The 15109-nt window shown below is 38.7% G+C and overlaps 1 protein-coding gene and 1 long non-coding RNA gene across 9 annotated transcripts in view; one reads left to right on the top strand and one right to left on the bottom strand.

The window, feature by feature from the left end:
• kif6 (kinesin family member 6) overlaps positions 1–15109 on the bottom strand; it is a 326246-nt gene that overhangs the window by 211762 nt on the left and 99375 nt on the right. The window lies entirely within an intron of this gene.
• On the top strand, positions 5649–11608 carry LOC127411005 (uncharacterized). 2 transcript variants are annotated; one of them, XR_007892197.1, is made up of 6 exons: positions 5649–5829; positions 6156–6399; positions 6539–6630; positions 7091–7230; positions 9349–9380; positions 10077–10594. It is a non-coding gene; the product is annotated as an uncharacterized LOC127411005 (long non-coding RNA). The 2 variants fall into 2 exon arrangements; XR_007892196.1 differs by lacking the exon at positions 10077–10594 and adding an exon at positions 11469–11608 and having other exon boundaries at positions 5680–5829.

The raw sequence follows: 15109 nt of genomic DNA, 5'->3' as shown, positions 1-15109 counted from the left end.
TATGAAGTTGTTGGAAGTGCCTATGCAGAACTATTGTACATGTAAAGCTTCTCAAAGAACTGAATGATTACTACCCAGGTAGCCAGCGCAATCAGGCCAAATGCAGCTGAGTGTTGGCTCACTTGGCTGTGATCTGGCAGCGGCTCACCAAAAGTGAGCCAGCTCTGGCCCAGTAATGGTTGCCAGATTTGGCTAGGCTTTGGATGTGCAGATTTGGCCTGATTTGGGCTGAGACACAGCACATTTAGTGACATTCAGCCCAACCATGGACCATAAGTGCTGGCCTTGTTTTGGGTGAGATATGGCCATACAGACCCGGACCGGTTTAGGTTGAGTGCTGGGGGTGGACAGATCAGGGACTGGGACACGAGGTAGGGTAGAGATGCCTTTTCAAGGTGGGTCACCTTTTAACAATGTGGCAAATTGAAATGTGTATGATTACAATTTAATAATACATTTTGTATATTATGTAAAGAAAATGTAAAAATCAATGTTTTTGATCAAATTAAAACTCTGAAGGCCGTCCACTGACGTTGGTGCCATGATATGATTGGTTTACATGACACAGCTTGACCGTTACGCTTTCTACAAAGGTAGAGCTGGTTGGTATCTCCTATCTAGACGTATCGGGGGAATTCAGCTATTAAAAATATAACATTCAAATTTAACTCTGCTCAAATGAACGAAATGACTTAAATAAACATTCGTTCATTTTGCTTAACGAGATTCAAAGATCCAAGTCAGTAAATGATCCGATCTTCCCATCACTGACGCAGTAAACAGGAGTAACATTGAGCCACAATGATCCAGTTAGAAGGCTTTTCAATCCACAAATCACCAACATTTACCCCAGTGCTACCAAATCAGGTGCTGGTGCCACCATCTGTAGAACTTGGTGGCACCGGTACAACTGCTCTCAAATGTTAGTCTGGAGCTCTGATTTAGTATTTTATATATGTAATTAATTTAGATAACTTTGTAGACATCTGTTTTCACTTTGATATTAAGGGATTTTTCTGTTAATTATTGTCATAAAAACCACATTTAATCTACTTTGATTCTGTGCTGTAAGACATGGAAAACTTCATAGGAAGATGAATACTTTATAATTTATAGGCACTGTACCATTTGTAACTGACAATATTGTTTTTCAGGTCACCTATTTTGGACTGGCAGGAGGTCTGACTGTAAAAGAAACTGTCTGGAGAATAATGTCAAAACTAATGATGAACCAACTGGCGAAGCAAATTAACTGGCGCGGAGTGAGTAGGAAGTATGGCTTTGAACCACTTGCCATTAAAAAGATGTTGTCCTCAGTAAGTTTTATATGTGTATCATAGTGTTAATTCATTTTCATCATTATAGGAAACACATTTACGCTTTCTTGCAGACAGTTAGATGAGAAGATTGATAGCACTGTCATGTCTGTATGCTAGATATGAAGCTGGAACCAGGAGATGGTTAACTTAGTGCAGCGTAAAACAATAATACATTTTTAAATAATAATAATAAAAAAAACTTAGTAATGAAAAATAACCAATATGAGTATCAATAAAATAAAGATATAATTCTAACAATATACACAGCTCTTTAATAAAGTAAAAGTATTTCTTATCAGATTACTTGGTTAATCAATATAATAATTGGTAGAAACTTGATTACTAAAATAGCTGTAAGCTGTACCCATTTACAGGCTGTGATACTTGCCAAAGTACTGACCATGCAGGGTGCCCACATTTTTGTTATGGGCCTTTTTCTTTTTTGTCATTTTGAAACTATAAAATATGTCAACTGTATTCATTTAAAATTAAATCTACAACACAATAAATTCTCCAAAAAGTGAAGGGGTCTGAATACTTTCTCAAACGACTATATAACCCCATAAAGTGCTAGTTTTTTCCCATCTTTTCCAGTCTTTATGCTAAGTTAGGATAACCAGCTTCACGTTTGAACAGGCAAACTTGAGCCATATTCACCTGATTGATAAATTCTTTCTCTTTCTTTCTTTTTCTTTCTTTTTTTTAGAATTTGTGCGAAGAAATGCAAGTACTGCCAGTGCGTCGGATGGTGACATTGAAAAGTTCATAAAAAGATGGCTGCAGCTTGCATCTGACAGAGATGGGGGAAGAAGAGAGCGGGCCCTAAAGCAAGCAAATTCTTTCTAAGGTATGTTCCAAATGTTTGGTGCAGTTCCGAGCAACATAGCAGTCATGACAGTGATGGGATATATACCAATTTACAATAAACAGATGTACACATCACAGTTTACATATCTAATATACAATGTACAGTATACAATACACAAAATATAGAATATTGTACAGTATACAATACACACAATATAGAATACACATTATACAATAAAAATAGTATATATAGTATATATAAAATATACAGTAGGTTGCATTGTATTGTATTGACATTCAGGCTGTCGGTTGATAATCAGTTGCCAGTGTGTTGCTAAGAGAGAAAATAATTTATGACAGTCCAGTGTGAGATAATACGATTAATAAAGTGCAGTGCTGATGTATATTGATCTTGAGAAATCAAGAGTTCAAAAGTCTGATGCTTGGGGGAAGAAGCTGTCATGAAGTAGATCCTGATGCTGCGATACCGCCTGCCTGATGGTAGCAGTGAGAGCAGCCCATGGCTTGGGTGGCTGGAGTCTCTGATGATCCTCCAAGCTTTTTTCACACACCGCCTGGTATATATGTCCTGGAGGGAGGGAAGCTCACCTCCGATGATGTGTCTGGCAGTTCCAGACACATCAGCCTTTTGCAGGGCTTTGCGGTAGTGGGCGGTGCTATTGCCGTACCAGGCAGTGATGCAGCCAGTCAGGATGCTCTCTACAGTGCTGGTGTAGAACCGTGTGAGGATGTGGCGGTTCATTTCAAACTTCCTCAGCTGTCTCAGGAAGAAGAGGCGCTGATGAGCCTTCTTCACAACGGCCTCAGTGTGGACGGACCATGTGAGTTCTTCAGTGATGTGGACACCGAGGAACTTGAAGCTGCTGACTCACTCCACCAGTGCTCCATTGATGGTGATGGGACTGTGTTCTCTATCTTTTCTCCTGAAGTCCACCACAAGCTCCTTGGTCTTGCTGACGTTGAGGGAGAGGTTGTGCTCCTGACACCAGCATGTCAGAGTCTGCACCTCCTCTCTGTAGGCCGTTTCATCATTGTCAGTGATCAGAGCTACCATCGTCGTATCATCAGCAAACTTAATGATGGCATTGGAGCTGTATGTTGCCACACAGTTGTGTGTACAGGGAATACAGGAGTGGGCTGAGAACACAGCCCTGCGGGGCTCCATTGTTGAGGGTCAGTGATGAGGAGATGTTGCTGCCCATTCTAACCACCTGGGGTCTGCTTGACAGGAAGTCCAGGATCCAGCTGCACAGCGAGCTGTTTAAGCCCAGAGCCCGGAGTTTCACATCAAGCTTGGAGGGCACTATAGTGTTGAATGCTGAGCTGTAGTCTACAAACAGCATTCTCACATAAGTGTTACTTTTTTCCAGGTGGGAGAGAGCAGTGTGTATTGTAGATGCAATGGCATCATCAGTGGAGCGGTTCTTGCGGTAAGCAAACTGCAATGGGTCCAGTGATGGAGGCAGCACAGAGCAGATGTAATCTCTGATTAGTCTCTCAAAGCATTTACTGATGAAGGGGGTCAGAGCAACAGCACACCAGTCATTTAAGCAAGTGATTTTGGGTTGCTTTGGTACAGGCACAATGGTGGACGTTTTAAAGCATGTGGGGACCACAGACAAGGAGAGGGAAAGGTTGAAAATGTCCGTAAAAACACCAGCCAGTTGGTTCATGCACAATCTGATGACGTGGCCCGGAATGCCTTCTGGACCCGCGGCTTTACGGATATTCACCCGTCGGAAGGATCGGGTTACATCCGCTACAGAGACAGAGAGTGAACTAACCTCTGTAGTTTCGGCCGCGAGAGCTCTCTCCACGAGGGTGGTGTTATTTCCCTCGAAACGAGCATAAAAAGTATTTCGCTTATCCGGGAGAGAGGCAGCGGTGTTCACGGCGGAGTTTTTATTCCCTTTAAAGTCTGTGATGATATTAATTCCCTGCCACATGCTTCTAGAATTGGTGTTAAACTGTCCTTCAGTCTTGTCCCCGTACTGGCGTTTGGCTGCTCTGATAGTTTTGCGGAGTGCATAACTGGCTTGTTTATGCTCCTCCGCGTTCCCTGAATTAAAAGCAGAGGTCCACGCATCAAGTGCAGCGCGAACATCGCTATTTATCCATGGCTTTTGGCTGGGGTAGATCCGTATTGTTTTGGTCGGAACAACATCCTCTACGCACTTTCTGATGAAACACGTTACACTATCAGCGTAAATCTCAATGTCGTCATCAGAGGCGGACCGGAACATCTCCCAGTCCGCGTGATCAATCCCGGAAGGGAGAGTAGCAATGGTCCAAAACCCGGTCCCCTCGTGTGTTGAAACTGATATGTTGGTGGTATTTCGGTGCGACTGATTTGAAACTGGCTTTGTTAAAGTCCCCGGTCACAATGAACGCGGCCTCAGGGTGCACGGTTTCCTGCTCGCTTATACTCCCATACAGTTCCTTGAGGGTCTGTGTCGGCTTGTGGTGGGATGTACACAGCAGTGATAATGCCCGCTGTGAATTCCCTTGGTAGCCAGAACGGTCGACACAGAAGCATGAGAAATTCTAGATCAGGAGAGCAGAAAGACTTGATAGATTGTACGTTCCTCTGATCACACCAGGATTTGTTGATCATAAAACATAAACCACCACCTCTGCTTTTACCTGAGAGGTCTTTCGCTCTGTCCACTCGGTGCACGGAGAACACCGCGGGTTCGATGGCTGAATATGGAATCTCAGCAGACATCCAAGTTTCTGTAAGGCAGATAATGCAGCAGTCCCTTGTCTCTCGTTGGAAGGAGATCCGTGCTCTCAGCTCGCAGAGCTTGGTGTCCAGAGACTGAACATTTGGCAGTAAAATACTGGGTAGCGGGGGTTGATTTGCATGACGTCTTACTCTGATGAGAACGCTATTACTCTATTTCCCCTTTTCCTTCTGCGTTTCAGCGGCCGGGCTGCCCAGACAAAGGGCTCTGCTGGCGTGTTTGTACACAATGGGTCGGCATTGAGGTATTTAAAGTCCAGTTTTTGGTGTGCTATTGCAGAACCAATGTCCAAAAGTGTTTGTCTGTCATAGACAATAAGGCAGACAACATCCAAAAAAAAAAAAAACATAGAATTGTAAACAAAACAAACAAAAAACTGCAGTGTTGTGTCGGAGCTCGCACCGCAGCAGCCATACTCGGTGCCATCTTGAGTCCTTTTTGTTCCTTGTTGATATAGTATTTAAGTTACATTTACTTAAAAGACTTGACTGTTGAATTTGAATGATGCAGTTTGGTTTAAACAGCTGGAAACATGTCTCTACAGTTGACTCTGTCATGAGATACATGTGATTTTAAAGTAATTTTGATTTTAAAGTAACATATGAAGCTGCAGTTATTAGTGTAAAATACTTAATTTTTATGGAGTGTATTGTTGTATGGCTAAGTGATTGTGCACAGTGTGTGTGTGTGTGTGTTTCCCTCGGGGCTTGCCGTTGGTGGGTTGTAAACGCATGTGCGCCAAATACGCGGTGGGCAGTTCAGTCGAGACGTGGTGTATCAAATAAATGCGGGTGAAGTTCTGTTCAAACTTTAACTTGTCTCCGTTTCTTATTTTATTATATACATGTGTTTACGCAAACCTGATATGAATGCTCGGTTACATTTCCTATGTCAAAACAAAGTTCTCATCCCGAAGGAGTAAAAACAACAGAAAAAAGGTAAGAATCGAATTAGATAAGAACAAATTTACTTAAGAATGATTTAATGCTGTTACAAAAGGTATGTTGAAGAAAAATGCTTGTTAAATGAGCTGATTCATATGTTTATGAGCCTTGTATTGTAAGTGCATTTGTTAACGCTAGTCCTGCCATAAATCAGTGATTAACAGCCCCTTGAATTATGTAAGCAATATAATTTTGGTTGAATTTTAGATGAATTCAGCCAAGGAGCTTTAGTTTTGGATTCATTGATATAGCTTTGTTTGTTCTCTGTCATTAGGATTGATAATATGCTCAATATGTTCTTGTTTGTGTCAATGGTTTAGAAATGCAGACGTGAAAGAAACGATGTACGTTGTACGTCATCACGTACAATTTCAAATCTTTGTCAAGACTGCCATGCGTGAGAGAGAGCACCAAACTGAAAGAGGAAACTGGAAGATGTAAGATGTTAGTTTATTTAGTCATATTTGAAGATATGAAGGAATAATTGACTGTAGAATTACTGAAAATGAATGCACATTCGAGGTGTTCATCCGGACGTGAAGCGCAGCAACCGTTACACCAGAGGTGTGCATTAACTTTCAAAACTTGTATGGTTTTGATGAAGTTTTTCCGCTTCTGTTTGTTATCTCAACACATTTTCAAGGTTTTCATCTTGGGTTGATCACTTTCTGTATACCTGTAACCGAGTGATGCTGTGTTGCAGATGCGGGCATGATAGAGATATGCCGAGTAAAAATGTTAAACATTTGTGAAGGCAAAACCGCGAGAAATGGACGCCGTTGGGAACCTGTAACTGTAAGTACGCCTTTAAACTATTTGTATAATGTTAAATAAGCAATATTTGACGATGGACCAACACACCACTGTTGTGCATTCAAAGGTCTGGAATCAATAATTCCACTCATCCAAAGATCATCACGTACAATTATTTTAGCACATCTTTCAGATTTTGGTTTTCACAGCGCTCTTCTTCATGGTTTTACTACATTAATATAACTGTACTATCCATGTCTTTAGCAACCTTTTTTTTTTTTTTTTTTTTTTTACAACAATGATTTCACTACAGTAATGCTGCAGTATCCTTATAGTAACCATTATTTTAATAAAATAATATTGTAGTAACGGACTGTATTAATCATGGTTAATTTTGTGGTTCTGGTTTTACTTCAAATACCATGGCTTAACTATGCTTACTAAAACCTTGGGTAGTTTTTGCAAATATCTGACAGTGTCTTTTTTTCTTTACTTTGATAAGACTTCTCAGTTTTGAATCCTGACTCCACTTCAAAGCTCAAGGAGAACTGGGTGCCTGTGTTTAAGGACAAGATCCTGCACTTTGCCAACAGAGAGAAGTGGCTCCTCATCTGCTTTCAAATGTGGAAACTATGACAGCAGGTATTGGGGATAAAGAACATTATCTGTATTTAAGAGAACAGCAAGACTGTGCTGTCATTCAGGTTTAACTATTTAAATTACGTAAAGGAAATAGTTTACCCCAAATTAAAAATTCCATTATTACTTACTTGCACTCATGCCATTACACACCAAAGGAGAAACTACAGGTGCATCTCAATAAATTAGAATGTCATGGAAAAGTTCATTTATTTCAGTAATTCAACTCAAATTGTGAAACTCGTGTATTAAATAAATTCAGTGCACACAGACTGAAGTAGTTTAAGTCTTTGGTTCTTTTAATTGTGATGATTTTGGCTCACATTTAACAAAAACCCACCAATTCACTATTTCAAAAAATTAGAATACATCATAAGACCAATAAAAAAAACATTTTTAGTGAATTGTTGGCCATCTGGAAAGTATGTTCATTTACTGTATATGTACTCAATACTTGGTAGGGGCTCCTTTTGCTTTAATTACTGCCTCAATTCGGCGTGGCATGGAGGTGATCAGTTTGTGGCACTGCTGAGGTGGTATGGAAGCCCAGGTTTCTTTGACAGTGGCCTTCAGCTCATCTGCATTTTTTGGTCTCTTGTTTCTCATTTTCCTCTTGACAATACCCCATAGATTCTCTATGGGGTTCAGGTCTGGTGAGTTTGCTGGTCAGTCAAGCACACCAACACCATTGGTGTCACTTAACCAACTTTTGGTGCTTTTGGCAGTGTGGGCAGGTGCCAAATCCTGCTGGGAAATGAAATCAGCATCTTTAAAAAGCTGGTCAGCAGAAGGAAGCATGAAGTGCTCCAAAATTTCTTGGTAAACGGGTGCAGTGACTTTGGTTTTCAAAAAACACAATGGACCAACACCAGCAGATGACATTGCACCCCAAATCATCACAGACTGTGGAAACTTAACACTGGACTTCAAGCAACTTGGGCTATGAGCTTCTCCACCCTTCCTCCAGACTCTAGGACCTTGGTTTCCAAATGAAATACAAAACTTGCTCTCATCTGAAAAGAGGACTTTGGACCACTGAGCAACAGTCCAGTTCTTCTTCTCCTTAGCCCAGGTAAGACGCCTCTGACGTTGTCTGTGGTTCAGGAGTGGCTTAACAAGAGGAATACGACAACTGTAGCCAAATTCCTTGACACGTCTGTGTTTTGGTGGCTCTTGATGCCTTGACCCCAGCCTCAGTCCATTCCTTGTGAAGTTCACCCAAATTCTTGAATCGATTTTTCTTGACAATCCTCATAAGGCTGCGGTTCTCTCGTTGGTTGTGCATCTTTTTCTTCCACACATTTTCCTTCCACTCAACTTTCTGTTAACAGCACTCTGTGAACAGCCAGCTTCTTTGGCGATGAAAGTTTGTGGCTTACCCTCCTTGTGAAGGGTGTCAATGATTGTCTTCTGGACAACTGTCAGATCAGCAGTCTTCCCCATGATTGTGTAGCCTAGTGAACCAAACTGAGAGACCATTTTGAAGGCTCAGGAAACCTTTGCAGGTGTTTTGAGTTGATTAGCTGATTGGCATGTCACCATATTCTAATTTGTTGAGATAGTGAATTGGGTTTTTGTTAAATGTGAGCCAAAATCATCACATTTAAAAGAACCAAAGACTTAAACTACTTCAGTCTGTGTGCACTGAATTTATTTAATACACGAGTTTCACAATTTGAGTTGAATTACTGAAATAAATGAACTTTTCCACAACATTCTAGTTTATTGAGATGCACCTGTACTTTTATGTCCATTTTGGTGGTTGACAGGCTGGTCACTATGTCCTGACATCGTATGTAAAAAAAGGAATTTGAAGAACATTAAAACATTTTTCAATTTTTGGTTCATTGAAAAAATAACAACATATAAGTTTAGTACGGCATGAGGTTAAAGTAAATAACTAATCAAGAGTAGGATTCATACTAAGAGTAAGTGATGATAACATTTTCATTTTTGGGTGAACTATTCCTTTAAGAAACTTTACATAATTTCACATCACACATCCAAATGCCATAGCAGTCAAATTTCCTTAACAATACTTTTTTAGTTTACATTGAACAATTGTACATTCTCGTTTTATTTTTGACAATCAAGTTGACATCGCCTTTCTGGTCCATACAGGAACCAGGAAAGCCTTCATTGACATGCAGCCTGTAAGTTAACACAGACATTTCTAAAATCATAGAATTAAATACTTACACACAGACATTTGCATGTACACATATCCACGCTCAGTTTCATGATGCCCCACCATCAAAACTGCCCTTAGATCTAGCAATATCCTGAACAATGCATTGTATGTGTCGCAAACAGTATGCCATTGCTCAGCTGTTTCAAATTTCTTTTTGGCTCAGAGTGAAGATTAAAAAAGAACTTCTCAGTGAGTATGCAAGGGCTTTTAGGGAAGCCTTCAGAAGAAAATATAGTAACACTACAATAAGGTTCTAGGCCTATTTGTTAACATTAGTAAATGCATTTCTTGCCCTTGACCCATCTGCAGAGCACTGTACATATACACTAATGTACACACGCTGTATAAATGACGAGAGAATTATCATTTTTTGGGTGAACTATTTTAACTACTGTGTGTTCACATTAATGCATTTCATAAATTTACATTAACCCAAAATATTGTTCATTGCTACTTTATTGTAGTTAACTAATGTTAACAAATACAAAGTTATTGAAAAGTGTTACTGAAAATGTTAAACACTTTAGAAGAAGCACTAGTGAACATGAGAACTGTGTCAGATGCAATGATTTTACTGCTCCTAAAGGTGTGTACTTAAAGCTTTTAAACTTGGTTGCATTGATAATGCATAGATACACAGACATTTCTGATTTTACAGGTTGGTACCAGTGGCGGATTTCCTGCACAGTGCAAAAGATGCAATTTTTCCATACACACCGATGCTTGGAGAAAACTGTCAGTGCTTTAAAGCATTTGTTGTCATTCACTGAGAAGCGCTTCAACAAAATACATTGCGGGTCACAGTGGACATTTGCTTCAAAGCATTCTACGTCTTAAATATTAATTACCCCAAATAGCAAATTTAAATTAATTTCTACTGGCTGGAAACTTGTTTACCCAAACTGAAAATACATTTCTAAATTTTTATTTGTTATTGTAGTCTGCCTGCCTCTCACTCGCTGTGTGGTTGTGGTAAAGTGATTTTGATTACCAAGAATTCGGTTTTAAATTTTTAACCCAGTTTGCTTATAATTTAACCCAGCAAAGGAACTGACGACAACAGTCCAAAAGTTGGGATAGTCATTAAGGGGAGCAGAGGTTTATACTGATATACTTATACTGTTTCAGATGTAAAAACAAATGTACCTTTAGGTTTTCTTGCATATATATATATATATATATTCATTTGTGTTCACAGTTTTCAAGTGTCTTTGTAGTCATGTTTTAATGTGTTTTAGTGTGGCATATTAGTTCAAAATGAGTTTTTTTTAATGCACAAATTGCTAATTAAATAAGTAGCTAAAATTTTTTTGCAAATTCCGCTTAATTATGAAGTTTGCAAAATGCATTTGTCTTTGCTTCTTTCATTTTTCGTTTTTAAATTTGTGATGTTGCTGCAACTGTTTTCTAAACTTTATTTAGTGTTTAACATTGACCAAATGTAACTGTAGTTCATGGTGAAATAATTAATACTGATACCAAACCTGATTCTTTGTACTCCCATTTGTGATTTAGTCTATATAAGTAGGTGTTTTTGTTTTTCTATTTTTCTTGGATACATTTGCAAATTTATTGCTGTTGAAATGTTTAATGAATTTGTAACATTGTATTATGAATAAATATTTAGAATTTATTTTGAAACACTTGAGTACACTTTTTATAATAAATAGGCTATATTAGGAAACTTGGAATATAAATTAAATGCATTTGAAAATCAAGTGTAACTAACTTAAAAATCTGTGTAACCTATCTGAACAAATAAGTCAATATTACTTGATAATGGTAGTTCCCAACAAGATAAATATTGCCTTTATAACTTCAAAAAAAAAATGGCCTGTAATTGACAAATTTGAGTTGGCATTACTTGTGCAGATAGTTGTCTCAATTTCTTTTGAGTAAAACCAACACAATATTTTTTACAGTGTGTGTATCAAGAGATTTGTTCTTTGCTAGTGAGTAATGTGCACACGTACATAAATACACTAATATTTAGCTTGATGATTAATTAATTTTCTCCACTGTTTCTCTCCCCTCTTCTATTTCTATACAGGCATCTTATTAGAACTATGTTGCTTCATGTGATACTGAGCCCAGATAACATTCAGAGGCTTGACCTTCCTGAAAAGCCCTCATCACTGGAGGAACTCAAGGATATCATCTGTCACAAACTTCACATAACGTGGTATCTCACTTCAATTTGAAGACCCTGCATCTGACAATTAACTCTGTAACCTAAGTGATATTAGTTACCTGCCCGAAGATGGAGCCACTGTTAGAGTGTTTTGGGAGATTGGGTTAAAACCCTCTGGAGTCTGAGGCATTTTTTGGATCCTGGAGATGTTTTGACATGCCCTGACATTTGTGCTTATTTCAGTTACTTCCACCATATTAATTGCAAAAGTGTCATTACACTGTATTCAGCACAAATGGTGCTACAATTAATATGTGAGCAACATGTTTGTATTTTTGAGAAAATCAAGTTTGAACTTGGTTAGTAGAAAAAAAATTAAGGACACTGAGATAGGGCCATAAAACACATACACATTTTTTTTTCACAAGACTTTTGAGTGCTGGATTTTGTAGACCAGTCTTTGTTACAACATGTGGTGAAAACCATCCTGTCCATTCATTCACATAAAACACTACATTGATTTAACTTTTGTATGACACCTTTTGTTTTAGAAAGGCATGAATATTGATGTACTTTACACCTAAAGTGATAATGGCCCACCCTTTAATGGGTGTATCAATGTGGAATAACACTGTGAAGAAACGAAAAGAAAGAATGTAAGGAGACAAAAAGAAAGATTTTTTGTTTTTGTAGTTTATTTACAACATAGTGCACAATATAATCAAAATATAAATAATGAGGGGCAAAGGCACATTTTTGAGCACACATTATTGAACACAGTCACACAACTTTGTGCCATTCCTGGAAACAGTTACTGTTTAACTGAAGACAAGTGAATGTCACATGCCTGGCATTTCCAAGGTGTTTGCTGCTTCTTGCTATGCACTGAGTGGACTGCCTGTAGCTTGCCTGCTTGTTTGTCTTGGCTGTCTTTGCAACAGGTATCTGGTCACTGTCATTCTCACATCTGTATAACAGCAAACAACTGTGAGCATGCTGATAACAGGATCATAGCAACTATATTATTAACATTACCAATCACAAATATTAATATTGTCCACTCAATATTCTCCATTGTGATTGGATCACTCAATGTGAGCTCACTTTGAAAAAAAATGCTATTTAGTGGTTTGGGAGAAAATAATATCAAAGGAGCCTTTTACCCCGTTGGACCATATTATAACACAGTACGTAAACAAAATTAAACTAACATCTGTTAAATAGTGGGTATATGTGCACTTACTCTGTAAGATTCTCGATCGCGTTGAAAACTGAACGACACCTGTGTGACCTCCATGGGCGAGGTGCACATGAAGGTCGAGAATCGTGCAGCCACAGTCCTACAAAGTACAAATAGCTGTAAACAACTGTTACCTTATATTGTCCAAAATGATATACCAGTACATGCATTACTGATGAGCAATTAATTGGTATGGATGCATGCTGTATATGTCTGTTGATGGGCCATCGACCGGACATATTTATAGCACATTCCAAACACAAGCTTTGTTGATGTGTTCGTATTTTAGAGTAAACACTGGTCATAAGCTAGCCAAAACTAAAATTTACACACTAGTTTTTTTATGACATTTAGATTTCACTCTAAATATTACAAACCAGTGGATTTCAGTCTGGGAATAGGTATGAAATAGCCCAACTATTAAAATATGTACATGCTTATCTAAAACATCACGTTAACTAATGTAAGTAAGAATAAATGACTTACTCATCAGAAATTATATCCTCTGCTGGATCAAGTCGCTCTTCAAAATGCAACCGTTCAACATTTTCTTCTTCTGAAGAAAATGTGAATTCTTCCTTACTGTCCAGGATCAACTGGAGAGCTTCCTCGTGTCAGTAGCATGCCATCTTCCAAAAGTGATGGAAAATCAATTAATATGATGAAGCTTGATACCCTTTTTACAGCATTGATGTCGGCGTTTACCATATTTGTAAGGCTCATCCCAGGTCATTATCGTGTGAACAGCACACTCTTCAAATGGGTGTGCCCAGAACAGCGCTAATGAGATGAGACAGAAAAACTACCTCTCGTTAGTTTCATACGCATTACATAATCTGAGAATCAGGGGTGTAGCTACAGTGAGGACAGGGTGGGCAGCCACCCTAGGGCCCAGGGTGAGAGGGGCCCCGCAACGGTCAACCAAAAGGAACCATAAAAATGACAGCAGGCACAATGGCCAATGAAAAACAACAGAGGCACCCCAAAGAGGGTGGTCCAAGAGGTTCTTTGCACTGGGGCCTGTCAAATCTAAGTTATGCCACTAATGAGATTATTTGTTCTGGATTTGAATCAGATCATTTAAAAGTAGATAGTTTTAGGTTTCTATAGACATATTTATCATGTCTGTGCAACAAATATACACTGAGTTTCTGTTCATTTTTGTGACATGCTCCAGACAAAAGTTCACTGAGATGGAAGCAGCAGAAAGTGCATCCTGTTTGTTTTCTGTATTTTACAAAAGCACAACATTTTGTTTTTATTGTGAATAGACACAAATAAAAGTAGAACTACCAACTATCTTTTGGGGAAGAGCCTGACTTAAAACAAAAAACAAAAAAAACAGTCCATTTTGATTCTGAAAGTGCCCCAAGGGCCCTCAGGCTAAGAACTTTAACACAGATAACATAAAGAGATTTTTTTTAAACAGATCTAAAATTTCCAAGTTCAGGTGTTCTTAAAGTCATCAGACTTCCTTCAGTATCCTGCCAATCTCCCACATCAGCAGCCACACAGATTTCTGGGAAACCTCTGTCAGAGTTCTCAGTCTGTGATGAATGGTCATGGAAAAAGTTTTAATTTCATGAAGCAGCCTTTGAAGAAAATGAACAGACCGAATGTCTGATTTTTCAGACAAAAGTTCTGCAGTGAACCACTGATCATCTATCTTGAGATGATGAACTTTGTTGAAACCTGCTCTCTGTCTGACTTTAGTAGTCTAATGGCCAAAAAAAAAAAAAAAAAAAAGAATAATAAAAAAAGGCTCCTCCAATGCCCAGGCATTAGCTCTTTCCACAGAAAAAAACTGCCACCTCTGTAAAGCTGAAGCATAAAAAGATGTAAGTCCACTAAGGTCCATATATTTTAGATTCAATCAAAATAAATGTCTATCAAGTCCCATACGACCAACCCTTTTCAAAAGGGCACAAGCTACTTCCATCCAATTCTGACTCTGATGGTAAAGTAATGTTTGGACTGCCTGTAAATGAAAAGCAGCCACTCTGGACCTCATGTCAATCAGCCCTTGACCCCCTTCATGAATGGCTTCTCTCAACCTGTGCTGTCCAGACCAGAAAAATGTTTACAAGTATTTATTTTGGATCCAAAATAGTCAGTCTATGCCATAGGGTGGAGGCAATTAAACTGTTGATAACCAGCACTCTCCCCCTATAGGATAGCTGAGGCAGCAACCATTCCCATTTAGACATCTTGGCACAAACTTTATCCTAAATTAAAGACCTAAATTAATTTCATTTTGTATAGAATAGTCAATTAAATCCCTTATAAGAAAGACTTTATTATAAATAGTTCTCTCTGGGAT

The sequence above is a fragment of the Myxocyprinus asiaticus genome, chromosome 20, assembly GCF_019703515.2.
Source record: "Myxocyprinus asiaticus isolate MX2 ecotype Aquarium Trade chromosome 20, UBuf_Myxa_2, whole genome shotgun sequence".
NCBI lineage: Eukaryota > Metazoa > Chordata > Actinopteri > Cypriniformes > Catostomidae > Myxocyprinus > Myxocyprinus asiaticus.
Note: the sequence above shows the minus strand (reverse complement) of the source record. Positions and strands in the feature narration are given on the sequence as shown.